This window comes from Myxocyprinus asiaticus, chromosome 31 (genome assembly GCF_019703515.2).
Source record: "Myxocyprinus asiaticus isolate MX2 ecotype Aquarium Trade chromosome 31, UBuf_Myxa_2, whole genome shotgun sequence".
Classification (NCBI taxonomy): Eukaryota; Metazoa; Chordata; class Actinopteri; order Cypriniformes; family Catostomidae; genus Myxocyprinus; species Myxocyprinus asiaticus.
The window spans coordinates 30,809,660-30,824,988 of record NC_059374.1 but is presented as its reverse complement, the minus strand read 5'-3'; positions in this window follow the sequence as shown (position 1 = coordinate 30,824,988).

The following is a 15,329-nucleotide window of genomic DNA, read 5'->3' as shown; positions in this document are numbered from 1 at the left end:
ATTTTCATAGTTTAAGAATGTTGGTAATAAATGGTTCATGGTTAACTCATGAATAAACAACATAGGTGTTCATTTTGCATTAAGGTACCCTTTCTGAGGTTACAAGGTTGATGTATTCATCTTAAATCTTTATAAGATACGATTAAAGTTAGTTCATAAATAGCCAATAAAATTAAAGATTCATGAACAATCTTTTTATAAACAATAAAGAAATTAGAATTTTCATGAAGACCTGCAGAGGACTGTGTAAGACACCACTCGGAGTAGCACCATTCTTTTTACATGAACATTACCAGGAAAGTGTCATAGTCATAGACAATACAATAATGAATATAGCCACAAGACCTTTTAATCTCTATATTAGTCTATTTTTGCTGGATCCTTACATAAATTATTAATTATGACATTTCTTTAATTTTGATTAAAATAAGTATGAACAACTACCTTTATTAAACATTTATAACATGTGAGTTAAAATTGGCTCACTATTTGGCAGGTATTGCATGAAAGTCACCCTTTTTATTTATGTTGTTATAACTGCACATAAATGATATATAATGCATTTGTAGATGAGTTATTTATCATTAATGAACACCCTTATAAACCCTCTACAAAGGGAATGTTAATGTAAAGTGTTACCATCCAGACATTATAAAAAGAGTAGTGGGGTTGGGGAGTCTGTTTGGAATATACTCGTAGATAAATAAATGTGCAAATATAAACAGGATGTACATTTATGCAACAGCGCTCTTTACGCATCTCATTTGCATAAAAACACAGAATGTATACTTCTCAGAATGCATCAACACCATTGAAAGAACATAATGAAACAGTTATGCCAAATAATGTAAATAAATGCTTTCAATACTGTATATCAATCTCTAACAGCTGAAGGTGCGAGCAGGAGACTGGTATAAATGTTTGTAGAATAGCAACAGTGACATGATATCAGCAACATGGGGTAAATAAATGATGACAGAATAGTCATTTTTGGGTTTTGCCTTATGGGTTTTTCAATTGCCAATGCTGAAAATTTAGCAATTTTGTCTATGTCTCATTTGCTATCATTAGACTGTTTTCTGTAAATATCTGCATTTTATCAGCCACCCTGCCCTCTAGATATCTGTATCAGCATTGGCAATTGAAAAACCCATAACGATCGACCACTAGTTTTAATTATGTTTGGTTGTCCATTCAAACGCACATTAAAATATCAGTAAATGCTAAACACATGTGACATCTTCAGTTATGAGGCAAAAGGAGCCCATTCTCCTCCTTTCAGCACCTCTGTTTAAGGTGCCAATTTCATACGGACGGTCTTGCTTTGTGACATTTACAAATCTATTCCAAAAGGTCATCTTCTTATTAGAGCCTTTTATTAACACTGGAGAAGAATAGCATGAGAAATGTCACACCTTTTATCTAATTTGATCTATTATTCAAAGCTGCTTTTTGCTTCTGGCACTCAAACTGGATCAAAGGCTTGTGTATAAGTGTGTTTGTGTGTCGATAAGGATTTCTCTGTTTGATCGCTAATGACTTTGGTCACAAATTCACACATACTGTATGTAAGACTAAAATCTTGTCAAATTAAAGCACATTATGGTATCAGCATGTTTCTGCTGGATCTTAAAACTGTCGTTTTATGTGGCCAGCTACAATTTCTTTGCACAGCGGATGGAAAATATAATGTATAATATAATATAATGTTCCGGGGGATGAAATTAGAAATTTCTAGAAGTGAGGTGGAGATGCCCCCCTCAGTTATGATGGTTGCTAACTTGCAACCCCTCCCACCGGTGTAAGTGTTGACACATCTGGTAATGTCCCTAATTGTCCGCTGTCACTGTCATTGGGTGTTGTTGGGGAATATGGTGGGAGGGTGTTGGCAGTTTTAAGCAAAGCTCTCCACCACTGTGTCTCAACATGGAGCTTTCCCATTAACATTTCATCTGCATGCATTAAGCAATCAGTTACAGGTCCCCTGCCATGAGTGTCAGCCTCATTACGTCGGAATCTTCCCAAGAAGTTCTTCATCCCTACTCCCGAGAGAACCCCCAACATCAGCTCAGTAATAATGATTAAACTGCCTTCAAATGCCTGGCTGGACTCTCAAGCCCTACAACAGTAAAACTCATAGAGTGTTCAGCGCTGGGTACTTTTTAGGTGTACTCATGGAAACAAGGAGTGAGAGAGTGTGTGTGAGAAGCAGGGAAAGAGGAATTTAATTTATGTTTCTGTAATAAATGGGTATTTCATGGTTCAAGGAAGGGCTGCTAATGCAGGGACGAGGTCTACTTGAAGGGTGACATTATTTTAATTGCAGAAAAAATCCACTCCAGGATGCATTTAAGTTTGTGCTGTCAGACAGAAAACTATACAAACACGGAGGTGAGCAGACAAGGTGGCTGGGCTCATTAATGAGAGTTTTACGCAGAAGAACTAATGTTCTGTTTGCAAGAAATATCTGGCTGCTGAGTGTGGAGGGATAATCCTGGCAAGAATTAATTCTCTTTCCGGTTCTTTTCCCTGACAGAAACTACAGAAAGAATCAAGACCCTTGGCAGGACAAATATAACTAGATTTTTACATTTAGAAGTATTTCTGTGGTCAGAAAGCTTTCTTTTTATTCTTTTTTATTCTGAGTTAATTTTTACAATAAGTTTGCAAGAAATGACATGAATGAAATCACATGACTCACAGATTTTCTGTGATCGTTAAGTCAGCATTACCTAAAACTAACATGGCCGCCCATACTGCAGGACATGCTGACTTTATGATAATTAATTATATATTAATCTTAAAAAAAGCTGCTAATATTAATTGAGAACATTGTCTTAAGATGCCGAATAAGAAAATTAAGTCATATGTTGTTCATGCTTTTATTTAGCACATTTTGAAGTGTGCATATCCCCTGAGATATGTTGCCAAATTAAGGAAAGAAGAACAGTTAATCCACAATATTACACATACAGATTTATTACACTTACACATGTCATACATGCAACCTTAAAGCTAAACTTTTCTCAATTTTGTTACACACAGTGCTGGGTAGTAACGGATTACATGTAATCAGGATTACATAATCAGATTACAAAAATCAAGTACTTGTAATTGGATTAAATTACATTTTAAAATATTCATAATTGGACTATGGATTACATGATTACATATTAAGCAGGCAACAGCAGTAAACTGTTAATATTTTATTGATCACCCTAATCATTCACTTTTTTTCAATCGTTTGCATTTTTCATTCTAAATCAGCATACCACTGATATACCTAACAACGTCATTGCTGTTGATTTTATGGTCATTAATTTTTGTTAATTTTATAATCATTTTATGTTGATTTTATGATTTTATGACCAATTAATGTTCATAATGTTTCTATTCTTTTATGCACTTAAAATGAACTTGATGTCACAGTGTTTTGAATTATAAACTTTGGCCATGCACTGTCATTGCTCTTAGATTTAATGTTTATTCTGTGTTCATGTAATGTTTAATGCACTTTTTAAAAATGTCATAAGGAGCTCTTTTTGTGAGGCTATTTTTGTTTGTAACAAAGCATGGAATACATTTTCTATCTTACTGTACTTTTCTGTTAAAATGATACGAGGTTATCCAACTGACATTAGTGACATCAAATAAAATAGAATTACTGTAGGTTGAAACTAATCCAAAAGTAATCAGATTATATTACCCCCCAAAAAAATAATCTACAAGATTATGTTACTGATTACATTTTTTGTCATGGAATTTGTAATCAATATCTGATAAAATTTCACAAGTAATCTGCCCAGCACTGGTTACACTCTCTCTCTCTTTCTCTCTCTCTCTCTCTCTCTCTCTCTCTCTCTCTCTCTCTCTCTCTCAGACACTTACACACACACACACACACACACACACACACATACACACACACACACACACATACACACACACACACACACACACACACATACACACACACACATGTATGATATGTTTTAAAATTAGAGGGGTCAGAAGTCAGAAATTCATCATTTTTTGCATCAAATAAAACACAGAAATATTGATGTATGAAGGTAAAATAGTGCCTAAATGATTTGCATGCACAGAGAAAGATTTGTTAAAGTGTAAAAGAAGTTACAAGTGTGTTTGAAAAATTAGCATGAACAGAGTTAGATTTGTGAAAGCGTAAATCAAATTGCAATCTTAAAAATAAATTGCATGTGCACAGAAAGTTTTGTAAAGGTGTAAATTAAGTTGGAAGTGTAAGAAAAAATATTAGCAATACTTTAATGCTTTGCATAAGTGAAATTCATGTGTTGTGAATCTGTAATTTCATATCAATAAAGTAAATTTGGTGTGTATTCTTCTGACTTCCTTTTTTTCACACCAAAACATGGCCAAAAAATACTGCAAACGTGTAAATGACTTGTGTTTGTGGCATAAATATTTTCCAGAAATAATCCGGTATACACTGTTCCATCTCCCCTTTGTTGCGCTCACACTTTTGGCACAAATTTCTCACTGAAAAAAGATGTGCAAGCATGAGGGGGAATGTGGGTCCACCTGTTTCTAGTAACCAATCAAATTAAGTTTTCGTTGACCAGTTTACTCTGACCTGATTGGTCTAACAGTGTTATAGACAGCTTCTTCTTCATATGGCTAAGCATCGTTCCTCTGGGTATCTCTCCTCTCTTAAATATTAAACTGAAATATTAATACATACACATTATTTTATTGCGAGTGTAAAGTTGATCTGACATCATTCAAATGTTTCTTCTTATCGCTGTTCATAATTATGTTTTAATTACTTTCAATTATTATTGGAATGGCAAATGGGTGGATGGATGGATGTAAAGAAAGAAAGAAAGAAAGAAAGATATTGGATGGATGGACGGATGGACGGATGGACAGGTGGAATTTGCTGGTATCACTGAACACATTCTAAAAAACTAAATTATATAAGTAAACTATCTATCTATATATCTTTCCACAGAGTTTTGTTTTATATAGCTTACTTTATTAATTTGTTTTCTAGCATGAGTTTTGTGATACCAGTCCATCTATTCACTAAAATTGTCTTGCCAATGATCATTATTAGCAAATATAATTAAATCGTGTTTGTATTAATATTTCAGTTTAATATTTAAGGGAGGAAAGATACCCAGAGGAACGTTTAGCCATATGAAGAAGCTGTCTCTCATGTTATTAAACCAATCAGGTCAGAGTAAACTGGTCAAGGAAAACCTCATTTGATTGGTTACTTGAAGCAGGTAGACCTGCCTTCCCCCTCGCACTCGCAAAACTCTTTTCAGTGAGAAATTTCTGCCAAAAGTGCAAGCGCAACAAAGGGAAGACGGAACAGTGTATATCGGATTATTTCTGGAAAATATTTATGTCACAAACACAAGTCATTTACACGTTTGCCGTAGTTTATTTTACACATACTGTCACAGTCCAGTCACCTTGTCAGGTTTAGGTTCTACGTGATGGGACCGTGGCAGTATGTCATGGTTCTGTCAACCAGTCCAGTTGGATTTTGTCTGATGAGGACCATGACATCATTGTCCCCTGTCTGTTTTGTGTTTCGTGTTCGTGTTATGTGTGGGCGCACTCCGGTGATGTCACGGTCATGGCACCTTGCCAGGTTGCATGCTGGCCTTATTAGGACTGTAACTGCCTTTGTGATTTGTGTTCCCCTTTTGTGTGAGTGCACAGGTCAGGTTGTTTGGACCGCAGTGCGCACGTCACCTGACGGTCTGACGGTTCTGGTGCTCAGAGCTCTGAAGCGTCGGCCAGAAGGCAACAGTTCAAAAAGGTGGACTGGGTGAGTGGAGTCCAGAGTGATTATTCGCATCATCATCCCTTGTCTGTTTTGTCAGAACGTGTTTACGTTTTGCCCTTATGGTTTTCAGCTACTGCTGGTATGATGTATCAGAGCTTCCATGGGAACCCTGATTGTTTCCACGGGAACACTGATTTGTTACAACCATCAACTGCGAGTGGCAGCTGTCTCTTGTTTGTTTCCCCCTATTTATTTCCTCTCGTGTGCCATGTCCGATGTTGTTTTTGTTAGTACTTGCTGTCGTGTGCGTGTTAACAGTGTTTCTGTTATTTGTCAATGTGGATGCATTGCATGTTTCTCACCTTGCAGATCGCTGTCGCCCTTGCCAGTGTTGCACCTGTCTGTTAGAGGAGGAATCACTCGCCTGGGCTTGAAACGCACACACCCATCTCACGAACTCTCATCCCTTGCCCGCTTAGCGTCTTTCCTTAATGAGCTCGGACGAGCCGGCGCTGGAGCGCCTTTTGTGTTTTTTTGTGTTTAATAAAAGACTGACATTTATCTCCTCTGCTCTTGGGTCCTGTTTCCCCAGCATTCTGACACATACAGACTGATTCAATGCTGTGAATCCATTTTGCTGTTCATGACACCCTTTCTTTGCTTGCATATCGCTGATTGCAGGTTTGCAATGTTTTGGCCATGTTTAGGTGCAAACACAGTGCCAAAAGTGTAAGCGTGAAAAAAAGGAGGTCAGAAGAATACAAACCAAATTTATTTTGTGTTAATACGCAATTACAGATTCATGCAAAGCATTAAAGTATTGCTAATATTTTTTTTCTCACGCTTGCAACTTGATTTACACCTTTACAAAACATTCTGTGTGAATGCAATTTATTTTTACTCTTGCAATTTGATTTACGCTTTTACAAATCTAAATCATTTAGGCATTATTTTACCTTCATATTGATGACTTTGAATTTTTTGTACCTTAATAGGGCAATGTATCCTGGGAGATACAACTCATAAAATCCAAAATATATCAAATATATCAAAAATTCCTTTGGATATGTTTTACTTACTGTAAGTCCAAATGATATAAAAAGTGAATGATTTTTTGCTAATCATTTTCCACTCCTGCCTGTTTTAAGGTTAAAATTTACAACTTTTTAATTCACTACCCATTTTACTTCTGTAATGTGATGTACATATCTCTGTTGGAAACAGGTCTTTAACAGATAAAATGTAGGGCGAGACTTCATTTTAACAATCAGGAAATTGACTGGATTGTGAAAAGTGGTTGGAGGTGAGGGGTTGGTTTAGTGACATCAGCTGAAATGTAAAGTTGTTTTAAAGGTGGAGCAAATTAAATTGTAAGATTGCAAAGACAAACATTTTCCCCCTTTGGAATAACATGGACCAAAGAAGACCAGGAAAGTGGCAATATAACAATTTACTGTAATAAAATACATTTGGTCAATTTTGATGTCATGTAAAGACATGTGTTACTAAGGATTTTTGGTCTTGGGTTTTTGTGAATTACTCTCTTCCCAATGTAAAAGATATTCACAAATTCCAGACAAAAGGTCAAAGTTAAACCTCTATTAGTTAATAAGATTTTCTTACATCATATTAGATACTAATAGATAATAATAATAGAAGATGTGGAGACAATGATGTAATCACAGTCATTTTTCCAATACCATGGCTGCTTTATCTCTTGCTGACAAGCCCTTCATATAATCCAGTTTATCAAGCACAGCGGAAATATTGGAATTGTTTACCATTCCTGGACATGGATTTCAGTCCTGCTGTATAGACTGTCTGTGTAAGGTTTTGAGCAACTCCATGTTATGATTGCCTCTGGGCTGACACCGGTGAGGTCTAGATCCAGGCACCTGTCAAAGCATGTCTCAACAGAACCAGCTTTTTGGAGGAAGTGGCCTGTCAACAATATAAGACAAAACTGCATTGAAAAATGCACTATGAATTGCACTTCTATCATCATTATTGCATGGACACAGATATGAACTTAATCTTGATCACTCAAGTCAAAACTGATAAATAATTTTGTAAATATAAATGTCCAAGTAGTAAAAACAAAATGTGTTTATTCAGGACCATGTATGTTGACAGATCTGAATATATAATTAATGACTCAAACTTGGGCACATTTATCCAGTATAGAAACCATTTATTGCTCAAAGTCAAGTATGCTTGTAAGAGACTCACAAAATAGTGAACACTACTATAATTTAATTAAATATTTGCAATTATATGTTGTTTGAATATTTATTCAGAAAACACAGCTACTTCTGAATGGCCGTGAATAGAGAAAGATGCTTTTTCAGAACTGGATTGTGTAGTTTCAGAATCTGCCAAGCTAATCAAACCTTCACCACTTAGGCCCAAATTGTTGTACTGCTCCCAAAAAGTAATGAGGTATGATCTTCCTTGAGGGAAATCATGTAAATTAAACAAAACTTTAATATGTACAAAACTGTCATAATGTTTCATTGTGCATTTCAATATGAATGTTTTGGCCTCATGAAGGTTTGTAACTGTAAAAGTTTTCCCAAATATGTGAAATGTTTATATAAATAGGGTAGACCAAGTACAGTTGAAACAGAGTACTGTTGTAACGCTGAGAATATTTCCCTTCTAATGCAAGTTTTATTATCAGTTTTCACATTCACATTAATATTTTGTTAGCTTTTATTCCATTAGAAAGCTTAGATAATTAAGACAAATAAATGAATTAATTAATTGGTAGAAAGAAAGAAAGAAAAAAGAAAGAAAGAAATTGGATGGATGGATGATGGATGGATTTTTTTCATTTGATGATAGACAGATAAAAGTAGATAAAGGTATCTCATGTGAAAAAAATTGCAATTTTATTCTGGTCTGTATTTGTGCAGTATAGCAAAAGCAAAAAGTGTTACTGCACTCAGTCTACCCTACACTTTGGGTAAAGAGTGCAGTACAATGAGCAAGAGGAGAACAATAAGTCTTGTTTTGTTGGTTCATGGATCTCAAAAGCAGACCCTGAAAATTCACAAGACAACACAACGCTGGGAATTAAGAAGCGTAGATACTTGCTTGAGATACATGTCAATCTTCATGACTGGAAAACAGGAAACATCTCACTGGGTTCCCAGAGGTAAGTGGAATGCATGGTGCTCAGCAATCATTAGCAAGATCTTTGGCAGTGATCACACTAGAGTTCTGTCAGTTACTCTCATCGTCCATGCCTGGGTGTCATCGGCCCATCACACTAGCTATTTTCAGATCTCAGGACCACAGGCAAATGAGGAGCATGGATGATTTCCTGTGTCTCACTGTAGTCCAGGAGAAATGGCAATATCACTGTGCCACAGCCCAGGTGTAGTTAGTCTCAATGAGCAACACAGTTTGAAGTGCAGAACTGTTTGGATAGACAAGACTGTTCTAATACGAATATATATCTGCAAAAGCTAGCCTTGGTTTAAAGCTTGTTCTAGCAAGATACAATTTTATTTTTTATGTATTGTGAATTACCGTAAAGAGAGATATAAGAATGTATGAGAGGCAGTGAACATCTGAATGTGCTTTATAATGTCTGTTCATGTGAGATTCACTGCTTTCAGTGATGACCTACAGCTGAAAACAACAACATTGTGTGCTCTCAACTAAATTGTTTGTTTGATTATCCCAATCAGTCCAACCGAACATCTCTGGCTCAACTCTGTGACATAGATATCCAAATATTTTTTATCTTTCTTTCTGTAGCCCAAACCTGATGTTATTTATTTAACCTATGTGTATTTCTTTATTTAATATAATATTTTTTTATTTAATTGTTTATTTGTTAATTTGTTTATTTATTTAAAATCATCCTAATTAAACAACTAGTGACCAGCCTGTCAGAGTAAATAAACAGCAAGAACAATATTGTTTTGTGAAATTAATTTAAAAATGGCATCACTAAAGACAACCAAGGTTTTAAAATATACAGTTGTGCTCAAAAGTTTGCATACCCTTGGAGAATCGGTAATATATGTACCATTTTTAAAGAAAACATGAGTGAGCAGGCAAAACACATTTATTTTATTTCTAATGGGATTCATATTCAACTGTAGGTTATAACAGAATGGCACAATCATAAAACAAACATGGCAACAATGAAAAAAATGAAATGACCCCTGTTCAAAAGTCTGCATACCCTTAGTTCTTAATACTGTGTATTGCCCCCTTTAGCATCAATGACAGCGTGCAGTCTTTTGTAATAGTTGTCTATGAGGCCCCAAATTCTTGCAGGTGTTATAGCTGCCCATTCGTCTTGGCAAAATGCCTCCATGTCATGCAAAGTCTTTGGTCGTCTTGCATGATCCGCACGTTTGAGATCTCCCCAGAGTGGCTCGATGATATTAAGGTCAGGAGACTGTGATGGCCACTCCAAAACCTTCACCTTTTTCTGCTGTAACCACAGGAGGGTCAACTTAGCCTTGTGCTCAGGGTCATTGTCGTGCTGGAAAGTCCAAGAGCGTCCCATGCGCAGCTTTCGTGCAGAAGAATGCAAATTGTCTGCCAGTATTTTCTGATAACATGCTGCATTCACCTTGCCATCAATTTTCACAAGATTCCCCGTGCCTTTAGAGCTCACACACCCCCAAACATCAGTGAGCCACCACCATGTTGACCCCTCTCCAAACATAGCGCTTATGGTTGTGACCATAAAGCTCTATTTTGGTCTCGTCACTGCTGTGAGGCATGTCAGGGTGTTGTCGGGCATATTTTAACCAGGATTTTTTGTGGCATTGGCACAGTAAAGGCTTCTTTCTGGCAACTGGACCATGCAGCTCATTTTTGTTCAAGTATCGTCATATTGTGCTTCTTGAAACAACCACACCGTCTTTTTCCAGAGCAGCCTGTATTTCTCCTGAGGTTACCTGTGGGTTTTTCTTTGTATCCCGAACAATTCTTCTGGCAGTTGTGGCTGAAATCTTTTTTGGTCTACCTGACCTTGGCTTGGTATCAAGAGATCCCCGAATTTTCCACTTCTTAATAAGTGATTGAACAGTACTGACTGGCATTTTCAAGGCTTTGGATATCTTTTTATATCCTTTTCCATCTTTCTAAAGTTCCTTTAACTTGTTACGCAGGTCTTTTGACAGTTATTTTCTGCTCCCCATGGCTCAGTATCTAGCCTGCTCAGTGCATCCACATGAGCGCTAACAAACTCTTTGACTATTTCTACACAGGCACTAATTGCAATTTAAAAAGCCACAGATGTGGAAATTAACCTTTAATTGCCATTTAAACCTGTCTGTGTCACCTTGTGTGTCTGTAAGGCCAAACATTCAAGGATATGTAAACTTTTGATCAGGGCCATTTGGGTGATTTCTGTTATCATTATGATTTAAAAAGGAGCCATATAACTATGTGATGATAAATGGCTTCATATGATCACTATCCTTAGATAAAAGACAGTTTTTTTGCATGATCAGTCATATTTTCAAAATCAATGCCAAAAATTCACAATTTCTGCCAGGGTATGCAAACTTTTGAGCACAACTGTATATATACTATAGACTTCTCTGTTGTGTCAATAATGCAAACAAATGTTTCCTGAAGTGACAGTCAGCCCATTTATTACTTCACAATAGAGCGCAACAGTCAGGATGCAAAACTCCTATACATTTTTTCTAGACAAATTGATTTTTAACAATAACTTATAAACCTTTAAAGACAGACCTACCGTGTGCTCCGAGGTTGTTAATCCACGGTATATGCTTCTGTTTGAAGCCATCAGTCAGTGTTATTTCAACTTCATTGTTTAAAAACAGTGCCTAATAGCTGAATTCCTGGTGAACAACTACACTACCCATGGAACAGCAGTGGAAGATCCACCACTCAGAGAACTGAGGCCCAAAAAAAATTGGCCCGGAAGAGACCGCCCACTTTCATGAGTTTTTCTGAGTGACGCATTAGAGTCATTCTTCCTTAACCATCAAACTACTTATTTATTAGTATACAGTATAGCAGAATATTTAGCAATAAGCATAAAATATATTTATTCTATACTTATAATCAACAACCTAAAATCAATAGCTTTATATATTTCCATCGGTTTTTTTCCAATTCAATCATTCGAAATGTTTCATGGGATTGTAGTTTGTGCCCTCATGAAAAATGGTAAGTGCACAGTTTTGTACCATTGTCTTTTATCTGATTTTAAAATACTTCAAATCAAAGTTTGTAATGTTGTGATTCACCTCAAAGCTGTTTGGTTTGGTTCATGGTTTAGAACTTTTTTATGAAATATTTTTTGAAAAGTCAATGGGAAAAATGAATGGGAAAAACACTTTCGGAACCAACACGGTTGAAAAAGTGGGCGGGGATTGTTGCACTCTATACCAAGCAATGTTCTTTAAGCTGCACTGTTGTGGTGGAAATTGTTTTGTTGTTGATAAATCCTCAAATGAAGGAAAATTTAAAAATGGTCCATTCGGAGTTTACGTTTTCTAAAATTTCTCCCATACAGTATCTTTTCTCAGTCACAAGACCTGCTATATGTTACATATCTGAATATTAAAATATTGTTTCTGAATAATATGTTTAAATGTACTTAAAAACAAAACTGTGAAATTGATTACTGGCTCAGTTTGCAGAGAATGCTACCGCCCATGGTGACTACCTATATTCCCTATGCCTAGATCCACCATTGCCAGGACCTCCTTACTGTGGTTGTGTCTTTGGGCCCCCAATGTCCTCACATCCTAGTAACACCCCAGGACCCAACCAATGGCATGAATTTGGGGCGGGACTACTTGTTAGTCTGACCAATGGCAGGTCTGATTCTGTATGGTGACAGTAGCTCTGCAGAATTTACAGACTTCACCTTTAACATATCTGACTAAATAATTTGTAAGCCTGGCAATTTCACTGATCATCAGAATGAAAACTTGTTAATCACAGTTTTGAGATATAAAATCAGTATTTTGAAATCTACATTTATTGTCCACTTCTTAATTAAACGAGGGCCATTTACTATCAGTCTTTTGTCACATGCTAATATTGAACTCAATGATAAACAGCAAGACAATGCACATTATTTCTTGAAATATAAAACCAGGGGCCAATCATCTGTCATTTCCCATTTAATTGCTCAGAAGCACATGCTTCTATGAAGCTCAAAGCCACTCTGACATCAGTTTAAAAATAAGTTTGTGTTTTTTGAGCAATGTGTTAATGTCCTTCGACACCACCCAGTTGTGAGTCTGCAGCCCACCTTTTTCTTATCCTATATCTGCCGATGTGTGTTTGATGTTTGTGTGTGTAGGAGTGGGTGTGTTCTGTCTTTATTGTTGCGGAAAACATGGCTCTTTGTACATCAAAAACCCTGTTCCACTGTTAGCCCACACTCCGCTGACACTGAAGAGCACACAGGAGAAAATGAGAGGAAAAGGAGGAGGGAGAGGAGGAAAACAGAGCCATCAAAACGGGTTGTTAGCAGTGAGAGTGGGGAAGCACCTGAGGGTGGGTGGCTGGCGAGCACATCATTAGAACAATTTACACTCAGCATCTGATTTCAAAAGAGACACTCACATAACAGAAGTATACTGCAGTACGAATTGATCTAGAAGAGAATTTGTATAGGAAGTGTGATAATTCTTGAAATTTGAGTAAATGTATAAACAACATGCACTAAAGTAAGTCATAAGAATTTAATATGATGCACATACAGTATGAATATTCCAGGATGTGAAATACACTTCATTACTGAAAACAAACATGCATGGCATAAATGATACAGTATATAAATGTCACAGAAGTCCACTGACGATATCAAGTCCATTGACAATATCAATAAAATGTACCCTATTTACTTTCTAAATGCACAGTCCTGGTATTATGGTCACAGTTCTTTAGTGCTCGTTATTTCAAATAAAATTGTTTTTGTAATCTTTGATTAAAATGCAATGACTTGTTCCACCTCTGACACAATTTTCATTTTGGCTGACATCACCAATTCCACCTTCTCTCCGACCACCTGGTCAAAGGTTTTGCAGCTGAAATCGGTTGGTGCGTACCTAAATTTGAATCACTGCCCCCAGTGGCCAAAGCTGGATGTTCTGTTGTAAGGTATTGTATGTTACAAGTTTATGTTATGGCTGTTTATAAGAAGATATTGATTTTATAACTTTACTTAAAGCAGGCAAAGACCACTTATAATATGATCATGTCATAAAGCCTTTTGACTGTTTACATATGCTGCTTTTGCATGACAGCACTAATACGATTAACTTTATTAACATCTACTGCATTAAAATTGGATGTTGCTTGTGTTATAATTAATTATATTCTAAAGTATAACTATGAAAAGGGAAGTCTTATAATATATTATAAGTGTAGTTATAATTATTCATGAGAAGTTCTAACTTATTATAAGGTGAATTATGAGACATTATGAATGCAGTATAATGCATTTGCAATACCTTTACAATGCATTATAAATATGGGTCTGATAGGATATGGTGCTTTTCAGTAATTCGGCCTAATGGGGTTTATTTCAGGGTACATGAATTTACGGATGCAAAATGTCAATTTTCTGTGTGGTCATGTTGCCTATTCTGGTATGTAACTCCTAATTATCCACAATTCATGGATAAAATAAGGTTTCTCTCATTGAATATCCCTTTTCACTCAAATTATGAAAGTTAAATGAATTGTAAATGGCGCTTCACATTGACTTTAAGATATGGCACTCTATTCATGTTTGTGTAGCATAAAGTAAATGCCTCAAACCATCAATGCCCAAAGAGACATTTGAAAAACAGAATCTTCCTATTAGTTGTAGATATATATCACCACTTTTCCATGATCTGGAATGTAAATTGCCAGATAAATTTAAAACAGACTACCTTGGCTCATCATTGCCATCAAACATCAACCAAAGACCTGTGTGCGTAACCCACCAACCAAATACTATTAAAAACACAATACTCTCCCTCAAAGCCACAGGCTGGGAATTTCATGGTTTTGATGGGGTCTTGACACTTAAAGAGAGACAGAGATTTGACTCTTTGCTTTGTCCCACCTAATCCAAGATTAATTGAATACATACATCATATCTGTGGCAGGTTTTTCTTCCCTGTTTGTGTGAGTGTGTGTGTGGGTGTGTTTGTGGGTGTGTGTGTCTGGTGTGTTTCTTGTGGAACAAAGCCTAGGCATTCATTGAAACAGCTTTGCTGAAATTGTGCCTCATGGGATTGAGGTATTTCTGAAAAGGTTTGGGTTTGTTGTTTGGACTGTGCTCTTTCTTTGCCTCCCAGGGCTATTGTGATTGGAAGGTGTTGAAGGTAGATAGGGGTCCATTGACAGACAGAAGTATGGTACCAAAGACCAGCCATGTGGATGCATGGCAAACCCGGGTGAAATTGAGCCACGCCTTCACACAGCTCCATCAAATGTCCATTTCTCTCAGTTCATAACTAACATATCACTGGCCGACAGACAAAAGAGAGTCCTTATAAAAAGTGTATGTGAATAATCTTTCAGTCTCAAGAATTTT